Here is a 16007-nt window from a genome sequence, read left to right on the forward strand (position 1 = left end):
AGGATTCGTTATTTACCACCAACTAATAGTTGGTGGTAAATAACGAATTCCTATGTAAATGCAAATATGTGCATTTACGCCTGTGCCATGTGGCACACATACATGCCCTTAGGGCACATACATGCCCTTAGGGCATGTATGTGTGCCACATGGCACACAAGCACTAATCAGTGGTGCAACAGGGTGTCAAAGTGACACCCTGCCACCCTTGACTTTTTCGGTATTTACCGAATCGGTAATTACCGATTCGGTAATTAACATTCATTCCTATGGGCCTCCAGGCCCATAGGAATGAATGGCAAATACCGAATCGGTAATTTTCGATTCGGTATTTTTTACCGAATTATTATCTACATCTCAAATACCGATTCTGAAATGCCGAATCGATAAAATTTGGTATTTTAGAATCAGTATTTTCGGATTACCTACATCTAGCCCCAAATTTCCTATAGTAAAAGTGATCACCCTTCTTTTGCCAGATTGACAGAGTTTATCAAATCTAAGATGAATGGAGTTGTAAGAATTAATCTTTGCTTTAGAAGCTTCAGCAGAAATAGAATATTGATATTTAAGAACATTGAGTTTCCAGCAGGGACATAAAGAGGAAGAAACTTTTCTGCCCCTCATCAATTCAAAAGGAATTGAACCAGAAACAGAATGTGGAGTGGTCGTATGCGCCCAAATCATGTTTCGTACAGCTGTTTCACAATCACCATGACTATTGAGGGTACTCTGCACACACTCAACAAGAACTCTATTGAACTGCTCAACTTTGCCATTGGATTGGGGATGGTAAAGTGGAGTGCGTAGATGTTTAATTCCTAATTTGGCTAGAAATTCTTGCATGGCAACAGAAGTAAATTGTACCGCATTATCTGTTAAAATCTCTTTCGGAACACCCTCTCTCTCTCTCTCTCTCTCTCTCTCTCTCTCTCTCTCTCTCTCTCTCTCTCTCTCTCTCTCTCTCCCCCTCTCTCTCTCTCTGGAGAGAGAGAGAGGGAGAGAGAGAGAGAGAGAGAGAGAAAATATCTTGCAGAAATCAAATAACAGCTTTGGAATTGGAATCAGATACACCTCTTACTTCCACCCACCTGGAAAGATTGTCAATGAGTACAACGAAATACCTCATGCAATTGAGCAAACCGTGAAATGGACCAAGAAGATCAACAGAAATTCTTTGCCAAACCCCAGCTGGACAGCGGACAGGTTTGGGTATAGGGGTACTGGTAGTGAGAATGCTTATCACTATAACAACATTGTACACAATTTTTGACGAAATTATCGATATCGCGGTCTGGGCCCATACTGGGCCACCAGAAAACATTTCTGATCCTGCGCTTGGTGGCATTCATGCCCGCATGGGCTGTTTCCTTTATTCTCATTCGGAATACAGCAGGGTGAATACATTTATTGTCTCTAACCAGTAATTCATTCTCAATAGAGAGTTCATTAGAGATCTTACAGTATGGTTGTAGTTCCATGGATACAGCTTTCTCTTTGGGCCATCTCTTAACAACAAAATCCATCACCCGCCTCAAAATGGAATCATTGGATAGAGCTTCTTCCCAAAGTGACATGTCTGGACAAATAACAGTATCACCCACATTGGCAATGATGCACTCTTCGATGTCATTCGGACTGTCAGAGGTGGCTAAAGGATTGTTCATAGGATGCCGAGATAGAAAGTCTGCCCTGAAGTTTTTACCACGAGCAATATGAAGCAGAGAAAAATTAAATTCAAGGAGTTTGGTGGATAACCTAGCCATTCTGGCTGTAGATTGTTTGATTTTAGCACCAGAAAGAATATCTACTAAGGGTTTATGGTCCATCCTCAGCCACAACTTCCTTCCCCAGGCATAAGGTTTACGTTTTTCGACACCACAAACACAGGCAAGCATCTCTTTCTCTATCACTGAATATCATAATTCAACTTACTTCATTCTCCTGGACGCAAACCCAACTGTGATTTCTCTACCACCATCCATCTGAGATAAAACTGCTCCCATACCATAAGCACTGGAATCAACAGTTATGAAAGTGTCACAGCCCTCTACGTAAGCTTGAAGAGCTGGAGCTGACAGAATGCACTCCTTGATTAAAATAAAATGTTTTTGACAAGTAGCTGTCCCAATGAATTCCCAACCCTTCTTCAATAGATTTCTAAAACATTCAATGAGGCTGGAGAAATTCTTAATGAACTTAGAATAAAATCCACATAGACCAAGAAATGATCGCAACTGATGTTAACAATACCTTTGACTATGCTGGGCTTGGGTTTGACACCATCCTTAGTGAGCATGTGACCAAGATATTTGTTCTCATTAACTGAGAAAATACACTTATCCTCTCTTAGAGTGACACCATGGCTCTGGATAGTTTGAAAAACAAGGGCCAATACTTGGTCATCTTCAAGTTCTGTGTTCGTATGTACAAGAATTCATCTTGAAAAATTACGACATTAGGAACATGTTGAAACAGCATAGTCATGACTTTCTGAAACACAGAGGCAGCTGAAGCCAGTCCAAATGGCATCCGGCAAAATTGAAATGTACCATCAGGAGTTACAAAAGCAGTAAGATGACGAGAATGTTCATCAAGAACAACCTGATGGTACGCAGAACGTAAATCCAATTTGGAAAACCATTTAGACTGACCTATAGCAGTGATAAGATTGTCAAAGCGAGGTAATGGAACATTCCCAACCCAAATGGCTTTGTTTACAGATCCTAAATCAATGCAAAGGCGGAGTTCTCCAGACCTTTTGTTAGCTAAAACAATGGGGGATAACCAGAGAGTGGCATTAACGCGTTCGATGATACCGTCATCAATCATTTTGTTAAGCATATTTGTAAGATCACTTCTAATGCTATGAGGAACAATGTATGCTTGATTGGAGGTTCACCTTCTTTAATTTTAATGGAATGCACAACATTTTTGATTTTACCAACTCTATTTGCAAACACCTGTGAGTATTTATCTTTCCATTGAGGTGAATCAGAGATAGATTTAATCAAGGAAACATGATTTTTGTGACCAGGTCTTATGATCATACCAAATTCAGCTTGGTGCCACCATCCTAACACATTGATGCCTTTAAGAGCAACATAAACTTTGCCATGTATTGTCTTATTTTGAAAGGCAAAGTCTGCCCAGAAATAGCCTGCAAGATCAATTCTCGGCCCTCAAATGCGGTGGTGATAACATCAGATGGTAGCAAAACCATTTTGGACCACGATTGTTTAAATTTGTCAATAGATATATTGGTGATTCTGGCACCTGAGTCAATAAGTAATGAAATGTCATGAGACTGGATGGAAACCTGAACAAAAGGATCCCCAATTTTTTTATCTAAATGTACATTGTTTATGTTTAAATATTCAACTGAAACAACAGATAATGACTATTCTTCCATTCCTTTATCAGTATCTTCAGAGACTTCATTGGAAGATAAATCTTGAACACTTCTGACAGGAAAACGTTTCACCCTCTGCACATCTTGCCAAAGTGACCATTATTTTTACACTTGTAACATTCTTGGGAAATGGCAGGACAATTTTTTAAATAGAAAGGTGAGACCGTGAACCACATCTATAACAATGAAAACCAGAAGGAATGCGTACAGAGGACTTGTTTTAGTCAGAAAAGTCTTTACCTTTTTTAAACTTGGAATCGCTAATAGGTTATCGAGAGGTGGAAGAAGGACTAGTAGAACTAGTGGTAGCTACTGTTGAACAACTGTTAGACTCCAATTGTTTAGCGTCCAACTCTGACCGCTCAATACTTTTAGCAATATCAACAGTTTCATCCAAAGAGGGATTTTTGCAAGAAAGTAATTTCTGTTGAATCCTCTTGGAATAACACCTGCAAACAATCTGATCTCTTAATAATTGAGAAGTAAAATCCTCAAAATCACAATAGCTAGCTAAAACCCTAAAGGCAGTGATGTAGGAATCCATGGATTCACTAGGAGATGGAACCGAGTAAAAAAATTGTTTCTACGGACAACTAACTTAACCCTACCTTCAAAGTACGTACTTAATTGTTTAAGAGCTAACTGATATTCATACATGTCACCACTGTCATGACCATTATACACAGGTAAATGAACATAAACATTTTGCCCCTCAACACCTAAATAGTAATACAAAAGACTGCGTTTTCTGTCTGGTTTAAACGTCATGCCATCCATCGCTCCAAGGTAAGCATTAAACAGTCTGAACCATAATCGCCATTTTAAAGGTGGTTCTCCGTGATCCTGCAAAAAATGTTTTGAAGGAGTTTGCATGGTGTAATGAATGGAGTAGCAAACAGTCAGGCGACAAAGCAAGAGAAATATAAAATACTGAATATGAGACAAAATAGACAGAAAAACATACAGAATAGAATTAAGAGAAATAAAATTCTCAAAAGGGTTTTCCAAGAGAGGAATAAACGATGAACTGTATATCTGTAGAGTTGCTAGCATTCACCAGGAAGTGTCTGAATCACTGGATCAACAAGCTGAAAGGGTTAGCCTGCTAAATCATTTTAAACGGAGCACTTCCTCATAAACAGGAAGTGATGTCACAATCCCAGCAATCGGCAACCAGAGACGAGTAAAGTGATCGAGCAAAATGGAGTTCCCAAAACTCGCAATGAAATGTAGCAGTAGCTGGGACGGAGTCCCACTGCTATACCAACTGGAAGAAATAAATGTAGAAAGCGGTAGCAGCTGGAGCGGTATCCCACGGCTGTACAAGATGTGGCAGCTGGAGCGGTATCCCACAACTGTACAAGATGTGGCAGCCGGAGCGATATCCCACAGCTGTACACACAGTGAGGCAGAGAGATGACAAAACATGAAGAACGCAGACGCCAGTGTCCCACAGCAGAGCGCATGAATGAAGAAACTCGCTGGATTGGGTTGCCTGGACAACGGAGCACTGTGTCTTAGTGAAAAGTGTCCAGGGAGACCAGGGTGAGTAATAAAGATTTGAATGAGTAATGAGATAAACACACACTCGAGGAAGTGTTTGAGGCTGGGCATGGGAGAAATTGAAAAATAAGCAGAAGCGCGAGGGAGTGCTAAATTGAGATTGGAAATGTGATAAAAAGATTGAAAAAACAAAAGGTGACACAAGCGTTGGAGTCTTGGCAGGCAAAATGGAAAGAGCATGGTCTTGGCATAAATGAAGGGAGAACAACCAAAGGATCTCTGGGCCCGTTAGGAAAACAGCAGGAACAAAGTACCTTAATGGAAAGATTAAGATAAGCAGGGTTGCGTTTTCCTGAAGAGTGAGTAGGAATCCCATACTCGTCACCAAATGTAGAAAGGAGGTCCGCCACACAAAGAGTAGGGCAGAAGGATTTATTCCAGCAGCAGGGATGTGTACATCCAACAGGCCCAGAGGATCAGCACCAACAGAAGCTGATGCCCACTGTTCCCTAACATTCTATACAGCAAACCACTGAGAGTAGGGACATAACAATCCCAACATTCTTTACCATAAATAAGGGAAGAGAATAACACATTGTTACAGTATGTATAAAAACATGGCAATACATAGAACACCACAAATACTTTTCAATTTAACATTTCCTGGAATAGTATTTTCACTACTATGAGGCCTACCTCTTATGTAGGATAATAGTAAGTAGCGTTATTAAATTTAATAAGCGTTAACGTTTAATTGGGAGCAGGAAGGAAAGTCAAGTTTTTAGTCTGTGGAATTGTATTTAAAATCCCCCTTAATGGTGAAGCCGGATTTTAAGTCACAATTCTGAAAGTGCTACTTTTGGAAAGTTGAAGCATTGGTGGGGTGGGCCGGTAACACAGGCCACCTTGGGGCGCTATCAACATGCTAAACATAAAAACAGTAGGTGGCTGCGTGATTTCAAGTCACTTTACTTTGAAACAAGGACAAGTTAATCAATAAACATGGCCTTTGTCTTTATTTATTAACACTTTGATACCCATAATTATTGCATTTATACATGTCTGAAAAAAAGAACAACATTCATATTCAGGGTTATTCTAATGTACACCCCAAAAATTAAACAGAACGATGACAGCGCATCACTACTCTTGGTGATATAACTGGTGCAGTCAACACAATACAATACATCAGTGAAAGTGCTTGACATAAATACGAAAAAGCAATTTAACAAATAAAGGTGCATTAAAAAACACACTACTGTCAACAATTGGCTGTTCAACCAGTCCTGTAACTTATAGCCAGAGAGTTGTATTCACTTTGACCCTCTTTGTGTGATCAAAATGCTTTCAAGATCATACAATATGGCACGGAATGGAAATTCAGAAAAGTCTGAATCACTGTCCATACTGATGTGACTACAAAGAAATCCCAAATTAGTATCGCCGACGTGTTTTGAACCACTGGTTTATTGACTGGTCTCATCAGGACAAGAGCTGGTAGAGTGATTTTGTATCTGCAGTTTGGTTGGGCCTTCTCTGATTCGGTAGGGGGGCGGAGCTGTCACCTACCATACTTGCACTTCAAAGGAACTGGCTCAACTCAAACACACAAAGCTTTACACTAGCCTATTGTGCCCCGCAACAGACTGGTACAAGGGCATGAAGGCAGGAAATTCCAGACACCTCTGTAGGAGAAAACTCGAAACTTCTCTCACTTCAAAGTGGGCACCAGGTATAAATAGTGGATCCTCACACCCACTTTTCATATCACTTATGGACCTGTGGAAGACTCAGAAGAAGGACTACTCTGCTACAAGAAGTGCTGCTCTGCTGCCCTCCTGCCTGAGTAGGAAGGATTTAACCTGTACCTTAGACTTATGAGCACAAGCATGACCCCAAGCGCAAGTTGGCTGTCCCCCTGATCAGATCCTCAGGCACGGAAAAAGCTCCAACCCTTGGGCGAAGTCCGAAAATGTTTCCTTATTAGGAAGGATCTGAAGTCCTGGCTTTTCACTCAGTAGATCCAGTCATCCCCCGCATACCATGCTCTGCTTCGGGCCAGAAGCGCCGGGACACTCCTCGGAGTAGCTGAGCGCTATACAAAACACACAATAACATTAACATTAACATTAACATTAACATTGGAGGTAAGTGAAGTTTTAGGAGTTCCCCCAATTTTATGGAGACACAGTATATCGTGTGGCAACCACACAATTGAGTAGTCTTCAGGTCTCAGAATATAGTGTTCAGGAATGACCGGATATTCTTTGGAAGAGGACAAGGAAAGGTATTAGGGTAGGAGCGCATAGGAAGCAGTTACCATTTCGCAACAAATTGATTTTGACAGAAGAAGGCCAATAAAGACTGCTGTCAGAATAATCCAGATACTGAAGAATATGACTCTGTGTTCCTCTGAGAAATTCTGTTCCTCCTTCCTAAACATTAATAGTTTCTAAAGTAATTTAACTAAAGTTTTGAGTCTATCTACGAAAAGGTCTTACGGAATCAATCAGCTGGGAATTTAAAAATGCAGGATAGTCCCAGCATAGTAAAAACTTCAGTCAAAGTCTTCTGAAGGAAATAAGGGCCATATGTAGGTAATCCATTTTTACTGATTCTAAAGTACCGAATTTTACCGATTCGGTATTTTAGAATCGGTAAATGGGATGTAGATAATAATTCTGTACATTTTACTGAATCGGTAAAATTCGGTAATTACCGATTCGGTATTTACCGATTCGGTAATTTCCATTCATTCCTATGGGCCTGGAGGCCCATAGGAATGAATGGGAATTACCGGGCCTGGAGGCCCATAGGAATGAATGGGAATTACCGAATCGGTAATAGGGGGAAGACTTACAAGGGTGTCACGATGTCACATTGACACCCTGTTGCACCCCTGAATAGTGCATGGGTGCACATGTGGTACACATACATGCCCTAAGGGCATGTATGTCTGCCACATGGCACTCTTGGAAAAGCACAAATTTGCTTTTTCTAAGGTTTTTGATATTTACCACCAACTTTTAGTTGGTGGTAAATACCGAATTCTTAACTCAGAAATGCACTCACTTGAGTGCTCGCTACAATAAGGATTCGGTAATTTACCGATTCCTTAAATTATCGATTCAATAAATTACCGAATCCTTAAATTTAGCCCCTACATCTCAAAAGCCCAATACCGCTTGGTAACGGCCGAAATTAGGTAATTTCGGCCGTTACCGACCTGTATTGGGCCTCCTACATATGGCCCTAAGTGTTTAGCATACAGATGTACGCTCACAAGAAAAGAGCAAGCAGAGAGGTCTGTACCACTCAAAGTCCAAAAGGATCTAACAGTGCATACTTTGATTTAAACACACAAAACCCTAATCCTGGGCCATATTTTTCCCTACCCTTCGACAACCACACATTGTGCGATTACATAATTCCCAGATTTTCTCATTCCACGAAACCTGGACATTCACATCGACCTTGAGTATCCCACTTTTTCTGATATACGATGAAACAGTAGCATCTTAAGCCTGTTAGCTCTGCACATCTCTACCAAGATTTTCTATCTCAGGCCTCCCTGTGAGTGATATACAATACTCCTTTGTTTAGCCAACGAAGCCTTGAAACCACACCTGCAAGCAAAAGAACATGCAGAACAAGCAGAATGATTTCCCATGTTAAGAAATAGGCCGAATTATGCTTACCTAGTTTCAATATTTGCAATGTGCACTTCAAATGCATGCCTATATACTCTCATATAACTTGAAAATAAATGCAACAAGAATACATATACATAGATAAATGCATTCATTGTTACATATGCAATGCACTTTCAACAAATTCAATACGACTTGAAACATGAATTTAAATATAAGTGAGAACCACATTTCTTCATGATTAAGCTAAAAATTAACATGCACATGTTTATAAATCTCTAGTCTCTACAGTGAATTTACTTCCAGAGCACAGCCAAATATGGAAAATGACTACACCAACAGGTAAATATCGGCATTATACTATAAATATGTTAACATATGCCTGTATTTGGGAAAGCCTCAATCTGCTTTTTGCCTTCCCGTATTGTCTATCTGCTCAGCTGTTGTCCTGCAATACATGAAAGACAGCATGCAGAGTTACTCACATGAAGGACAATTTTCAGTATTTCACTCCACGTTAATAAAGTTAAGACACCCAGAGTATATAGTGCTAAGTGCATGTAAATATTGCGCTTCTATGACGTGTAAGGGTAGAGCCTATATTTCGCTACTCCAAGGGCTAAGTCGGGAGACGGCCTGGAAAGCTATGTGCAGTGATTCGAATACCTTGCCAAGGCGGTTCAGTGAGCTTAATTAATAGTGGGCGGTGTAAGGGGCAGGAAGTGTGTTGGAGGCGGGGTTGTAGCAGGAGGCATGTGCCAATCAGCTCCTATCCACCCATTTGCTTCCAGGTAGCTGACAATGTGACCTGCTGCTTCAAAAGGACTCATAAATTGGCTCTAAAAAAATCCAAGCGTTGCCAAGTTTTCAAAAGCCATGCAAAGTTGTGAGAGAGCGCAAACTGATATAAATATATGAGTACATCACATTTACCTATAGAGAGCATAATTCATGAAGAGAAATGCCATGAGTGCTAATAGTATATGAAATTATATTCTAAATGTATAGCTAATATAGAGATTTAAGTAGAAGTGGAATTAATACAGAAATGTGTGACATTATATGATTTTATTAGACGTGATTATTTTGAATCTATGTCGTGTAGCTGTTAACATAAGATGGTCTGTGGTAAAACGCAGAACAGGGTAGGCCTCAGGGCCAGAGCTGGAGCTAAAAGGGAAGGTGTTTCTTTTCACGACACAGATTGTTTAACGTTTTTGGTCATTGTATTAATGGGCCATGATTTAGAGTAATGTTTTCCAAATAATAGAATAAGAGTTTTAACATGCTTTAATTAAATGAAGAAATAGAATGCTATAATCATAATGTGAAATATTGTAGGCCTGAAATGTTTTAGCATTGATTTACACGTACATGTCTGGGCTGAGAAATGTTGCAAGCCTTTTTAGAAGTCTATGAGAGTTGGGTTCTTGGCGGCAGATATCTGTCTGCAACAGGAAAGGGGGGATCCAATTATAAGTGAATGAATAGAGGTCTGTTCAGTAGACGGCCCAGACATGGAGGAGGGTTCTGGAATGTTTAAGGGGTATCAGCGGGCCGGAGAAGAGACTGAGAAGCAAGGTCAACTCTAATGTCTGAGGCCCAATACAAAGCATCATGGAAAAAGCCTGAAGTTGCACCACGTGAGAGGCGTTTCGCAAGGGGCGTCTCAAATGTTGTTGACTATTTTGTATTAGGGACAGCACCCCTGGGTGGAGTTAGAGCAGAGACCTGAGGACCCTTTAGAGAGCGGATGGGTAGGCAGTGAGGGGTCATGACTGGAGAACTTTAGGTTTTCACCAAGAGACTTAGAGTGGGTGACTTCCCTTGGGGGTCATTCATTGCTGACACCTTTGTTAGGTTGGGATTTGGTTAAGTAGGGATACCATCTAGAACAGGGTAGGGACGCCTAACCTGTGTTTGTTTTCCTCCAACCTAAATGAAGGAGAGATATGCGTCTATGCTGATAGCTTTGCTATTTTTAGAACTTGTGTTAGTGATTTCTGTTGCTCGTCTGAGGGCTTTTCGAGAGCACATGTATGTAATTGGACCTGTGTATCTCGTGAATCTCATTCTGAGATGCTTGTATTTGCAGCTCATTATATCTTTACAATAAACTTTTGAAACCTAGAAGTTGTCCGTGATCTTTAAGAGTAGAGTCCTTTATTGGGTGAACTAACTTGCAGATAGGTGTACTGTTTCCTTCCAAGACAGGCAATAAAGGTTCAGTCGACCAGATCGAGGTTTGGATCAATAGATATAAGGTATCGATCAAAATCTCGCCCTTTCAGTTGGTAGCTATAGAGGATGGTTGCCTTCTTGAGGACGGTGACCTAGGCCAGGTTAGCTTACCCCAAGGCCCCTAGAAATCGATGATCGGAAGAACAGCCCGCAGATGAAGATCCGGATGACGTGAGACAGAAAAAGCAGCAGTATCGGAGGAGAGTGAGTATAAAGGGTTATGCGTGTTAGATTGCGGTGTTTCTGTATTGTATCTATGTTGTAATGTCTGGCGGAGTTGAATGTTTGTAGAGTGACTGTGGAACAGGTTGTGAGCGCGCGCAACCGGTGGAAATCTTAAGTTCAAGGAGAGCTTAAGTGGTTCGGGTGTATCGGACACCCAGAGTAATTGTCAACTAGAGTGAAGGGGGTCATGAGGTACCATTGATCGCCCGAGAGACCGAGATAGGGGGAACGTAAGAGTGAGTGCGTGAGTAACGGACGCTGGTCGGAAGTTACTGTGTGTGTAAGTAACCTATCAGAGAGACGATAGACATCTCGTCAGTTGTGTTGACAATTACAGATAGACTGTGGACGTACAGTCGAGAGAAGTGACCGCTTGGTCGGAAGTAGTCATTTTTCAGTGTATGAATGGGACGCATGCATAACCGGGAGACGAGTTGAGAAAGGAGGGGTGCTGCTGCGAAGCGGAGAAAAGAGACGTCAGGTGGTGTCGCGCAGTGATTGGCTGACCGGAGAAAGACCGCGCTGTGATAGGCCAGCTAGCGAACACGTCATACAGGGTCGCGACGTGATTGGCCAACAGGAGAAAGACCGCGCTGTGATAGGCCAAGCTAGCAAAGCCGCGACAGGATTGGTGGATTGTCATCAGGAAGTAAACAGAGTAGCGAGGCTGGATTTTGTGCGCATAATTATGAAGTGCTTTAAATGGTTGAAAGCGATGTTTAAGAAAGAGAGGCGAGGATCGTATGAAGGGGAAGAAGCCCCGCCGGAGGGTACGCCAGCTCGTTATATGGCAGTAAATGTTGGGTTGCATACGATCCTTTGGATATCAGAGTGGAGTAAGATTACTGAAGGAAACGAGGAACTGACGTTCCCGAAGTACGGGACGTTCAGATTAGAGGTGTTACATCGATTGAAATCAGTCATGACCTCAAAGAGACCCTTGCCTAGACCAACCCAGTTTGAAGCCCTTGAAGCATGGCTTAGGGCAGCGCATGAAAGGAATATGAACAGACGACAAGAAAGGGTGAAACGCTCGGTAAGGGCAGTACAGGATGCCAGGTGGGATGCGGATGCTAAAAGATGGAGAGTGCATAATTTGGAAATAAATAAACTGTACCCAGTGTTAGAGGCGCCAGTAAATAAAAGCCCCCTAGAAGAAGATGATGAGAGCGAAACAGAGGACAGCCTGATAAACAGATTACTGACAGACAGGCCACCCCCATATAATAGAGCAGGGGGAGAGGTCGAGAATACTGAAGGAGAAAAGGGGGGCAATGCAGGAGAGCATAGACCGCTTCCCAGTTCAGAGTGGGATCCTGAGCCAAAGAAAGAGTTGCTCCAGCCTAGTCAGGTGCAACAGGTAGTCGGTAGGTTTGTGGTACAAAGAGCGCCGGAAACGGAAAGCGCCACATCCTACCCATTACCAGATGCACTACAGGTACCTGTTACCATAGGTCCTATAATATCGATATATGACCAAGAGAGAGCAAAAGGGGAAGAACGGAAACGGAAAGACAGAGAAAGAGCAGAGCAGGCAAGGAGGAACGATACCACTAATTCCCCAAGTCAGATGCCGATACCCAGAGAGTGGAGCACCCCGATGCACACGGCAGGGGACCCAGGAGGAGATCCTGGGGGCCCTAGATGGCCAATGGATCTGAGGGGATCTGGACGAAAATCCTTTCAAGAGCTAAATGAGTACATGAAGCAGTGGGATGAGGCAGTGAAGGCTCAAAAGTGCATCAATGCTGCAGAAGCAGAAAGGGAAAGTCAGGACAGCAGAGCACGGACTCACTGCGGGGCTGGGGAGAGTAGCCCGGAGTGGGACTGTAGAGGGAGTAGGGGAGTCACCCATTGGGCCCGGAATGGAGGTAGAACAGACCTGGAAAACGGGGGCCCCGGGAATGGAGGGGTGGCGTGCCCAATACTCAGTGAAGGGGAGAGGAGAGCGCAAGAGTACAGGAACAGCTTTAAGTGTCCACACTGTGTGCCTGGCACCAGAGAACAGAATGGGAGTTGTGAGAGGTCGCTCCATAGTCCCTGTGATGACAGAAATGAGCGCAGCCCAGGGAATATGGGGAACCAGGAAGGATCGTATCGGATACTGAGCGATACGAGGCAAAGGGAGTGTACCGACCAGAGGGAAAATAACAGAGAGATGTGCGGTGAGAGGAGAGAAGAAGAAGAGAGTGGGCAGAGAGAGAGTAGGGATAAAAGGCCCGTGTTCCATCACCTTCCAAGATTGGATGGCCGAGCATGGGACCTGGAGAGATGGGAGCGAGGGAGACCACCCATTAACTCTCCCGAGCCCAAACGCAGAGCTCGAAGTTGGGATGGGAGGGAGACCAGTGAGCCCCCTTCAAAAGACATATTGCGAGCTGAGATAAAAGCCAAGAGACTTGATGTCTCCAGCTTAAGGTCAGATCTGGATGACATGGTAGATGGTACCCTGCCTTTGGAAAGAATGGAAATGTATGAACAGGATGAAATACTGTATATGGCAAAGGACATCACACGAAAGGCGAGAGCAGTCCATGAGAAGTTAGTCGAACTAGCAGGCAAATATATGGTGGACTTGTCAAGAACCAAAGCATTACAGGGTAACCACAGGCTACATTACTCAGATCGAGATCTAGATGAGAGGAGAACGATTGGGCTGAAAACACACATAAGGGAACTGATTACTGGAATAAGGACATGGAGGGCACTAGATAAATGGGAAGAGAGGTGGTCCAAGAAAGGGACCGGCAGAAGAAGCATGATTGGTATAACACCAGGACAGCAGGGAATAGAAGCTTACCCTTTGCGTGAAGTTGCCAATGGGAGCTATGTACATGTCCCTTGGAGTAGGGGAGATTTAGCTGCTTTTACCACATCTTTCCCCAAGTTACGAGAGAGCCCCGTGGAGTGGTACAAGCAAGTCGAGAGGTTTGTAAAGATCTCAAAAGTCCTATGGATAGATCTGAACACGCTGTTTGACATTGTAGTACCAGGAGATCTGTGGACAGCATGCAAGGTTAGCGCTGAGTGGCCCACAACGGAGCCAGAGAGAGATGCTAGGACTAATGGGCCGTCCGAGATCGTGATGGCAAAATTCGAGAGAGTGATGACTTGGCTGAAAGAAAAAGTGCCAATGCAAGACATAGATTGGGTCAGAATAGACAGAACGAGACAGGAACCCAAAGAGACAGTCCATGAATATTACGAGAGATTGCTGAAGGCGTTTAAACAGTATAGCGGCTTGGATGTAATGGATCCAAAGGACATAGGGCAATTCGTGTCCAAGTTCGTCCTGGGACTGAGACCGGATATTAGTTTAATGATTCAGCAACACTCGATTTGTTGGCAAAGTAGACCCCTAGATGAAATACTGAGATATGCCAGGTACTGCTGTGATGAGGTAGACTCCAAGGCTAAGAAACTAAAAGAGAAGCTGATGGTGGTACAATTGCAGGCAGCAGGAAAGGGGGGACCGCAACAACAGCAGCAAGGGACAGGTACAGGAGGTAAGAAGCAGTACAGTCAGAACAAGGGTAATGAGGAGAGTACTACCTTTAGACCCAGAGTAGACATAGCTACCTTGAAGAAAACGACTAGGTGTCACCAGTGCAACGAGTTGGGGCATTGGAAACGCGAGTGCCCTTACAATGTAGAGATCGGAGAGCAAGAGATAGAGGAGGAAGAGGTCCAGAGCGCACCTATGAGAGGGGCGACGCCATACCAAGGAAAGGTGCTCAAAGGGGGGGGGGCTCCTCCCCGAGCCCAGTTCCCGCAACCTCCTCGAGTAGGGAGTATGGGTAAGACCTATAGACAAATGCCCCTGTTTGTGGAAGGTGAAGAATGCTATTATGTGGACCCATTAACCGGACAGAGAGTGGAAAGAGAAGACTGCACCCTCGGGGCAGCCTTAGAGGTAGATCAGAGGGGACCCTATGTGGAAGCAGAAGTAGCAGGGTGCCCTACGACATTTCTGGTGGACACAGGAGCCACTAGATCCACGATCAGATCAGCTGCAGTTCCAGACCTGCCCATGTCTGGAGAGACCATACAGGTGGTAGGGGTCGCAAACAGGAGAATAACCAGCCAATTGACAGAACCGGTACAGGTGAAAATAGGGAAGTACAGCGATGAGCACCAATTTGTGGTTTGCGATTCAAGCCCTGTGTGTCTGCTAGGAAGAGACCTGTTGTGCAAATTGAATTGTACTATATATTGTACACCCCAGGGAGTGGAGGTATTGACTAATGATGATGATGCAGATTTCAAAGTTGCAAACTCAAGAATATGGGTGGAGCTGTACCCTACTTTGACAGTAGACGAGCTTCCCTGGGATTTGAGAGAGACAGTGGCATCAGAGGTATGGGATTTCACTGGGGAAGAGATTGGATTGGTCAAAGGGGTGGACCCAGTGAAAATTGTAGTGAAACCGCATGCTGAGTTCCCAAGAACACCCCAGTATAAACTGACTCCAGAAACGATTGCAGGCATAAAACCCGTGATCGAGTCCATGATTAAACAGGGAATACTGAAAGAAATCGTGGGTAGTCCATGTAACTCCCCGATTATGGGTCTGCAGAAACCAAATGGGAAATTTCGGATAGTGCAGGACCTTCGAAAGATTAATAACATAGTCGTTTCATGTTGTCCAGTGGTACCGAATCCATCAGTGATACTGTTTCAGATTCCATTCCAAGCTGAGTGGTTCACTGTGATAGATCTTTGTCAGGCTTTCTTTTCGATCCCTTTGGACGAAGATAGCCATTTTCTTTTCGCATTTAAGCTGGAAAATCGCGTCCTAACATGGTGTCGTATCCCTCAGGGGTATACAGAGAGTCCATCGATCTTTAACCAGCTTCTGAAGAAAAATCTTGAAAGTCTAGTGCTGCCCCAGAAGTCAGTTCTGGTCCAGTACATAGACGACCTCCTTGTGGCGTCAGAAACAGAAGAAGCTTGCAGGGAGGATTCCATTGCTTTGT

This window comes from Lissotriton helveticus, chromosome 6 (genome assembly GCF_964261635.1).
Source record: "Lissotriton helveticus chromosome 6, aLisHel1.1, whole genome shotgun sequence".
Taxonomy (NCBI): Eukaryota; Metazoa; Chordata; class Amphibia; order Caudata; family Salamandridae; genus Lissotriton; species Lissotriton helveticus.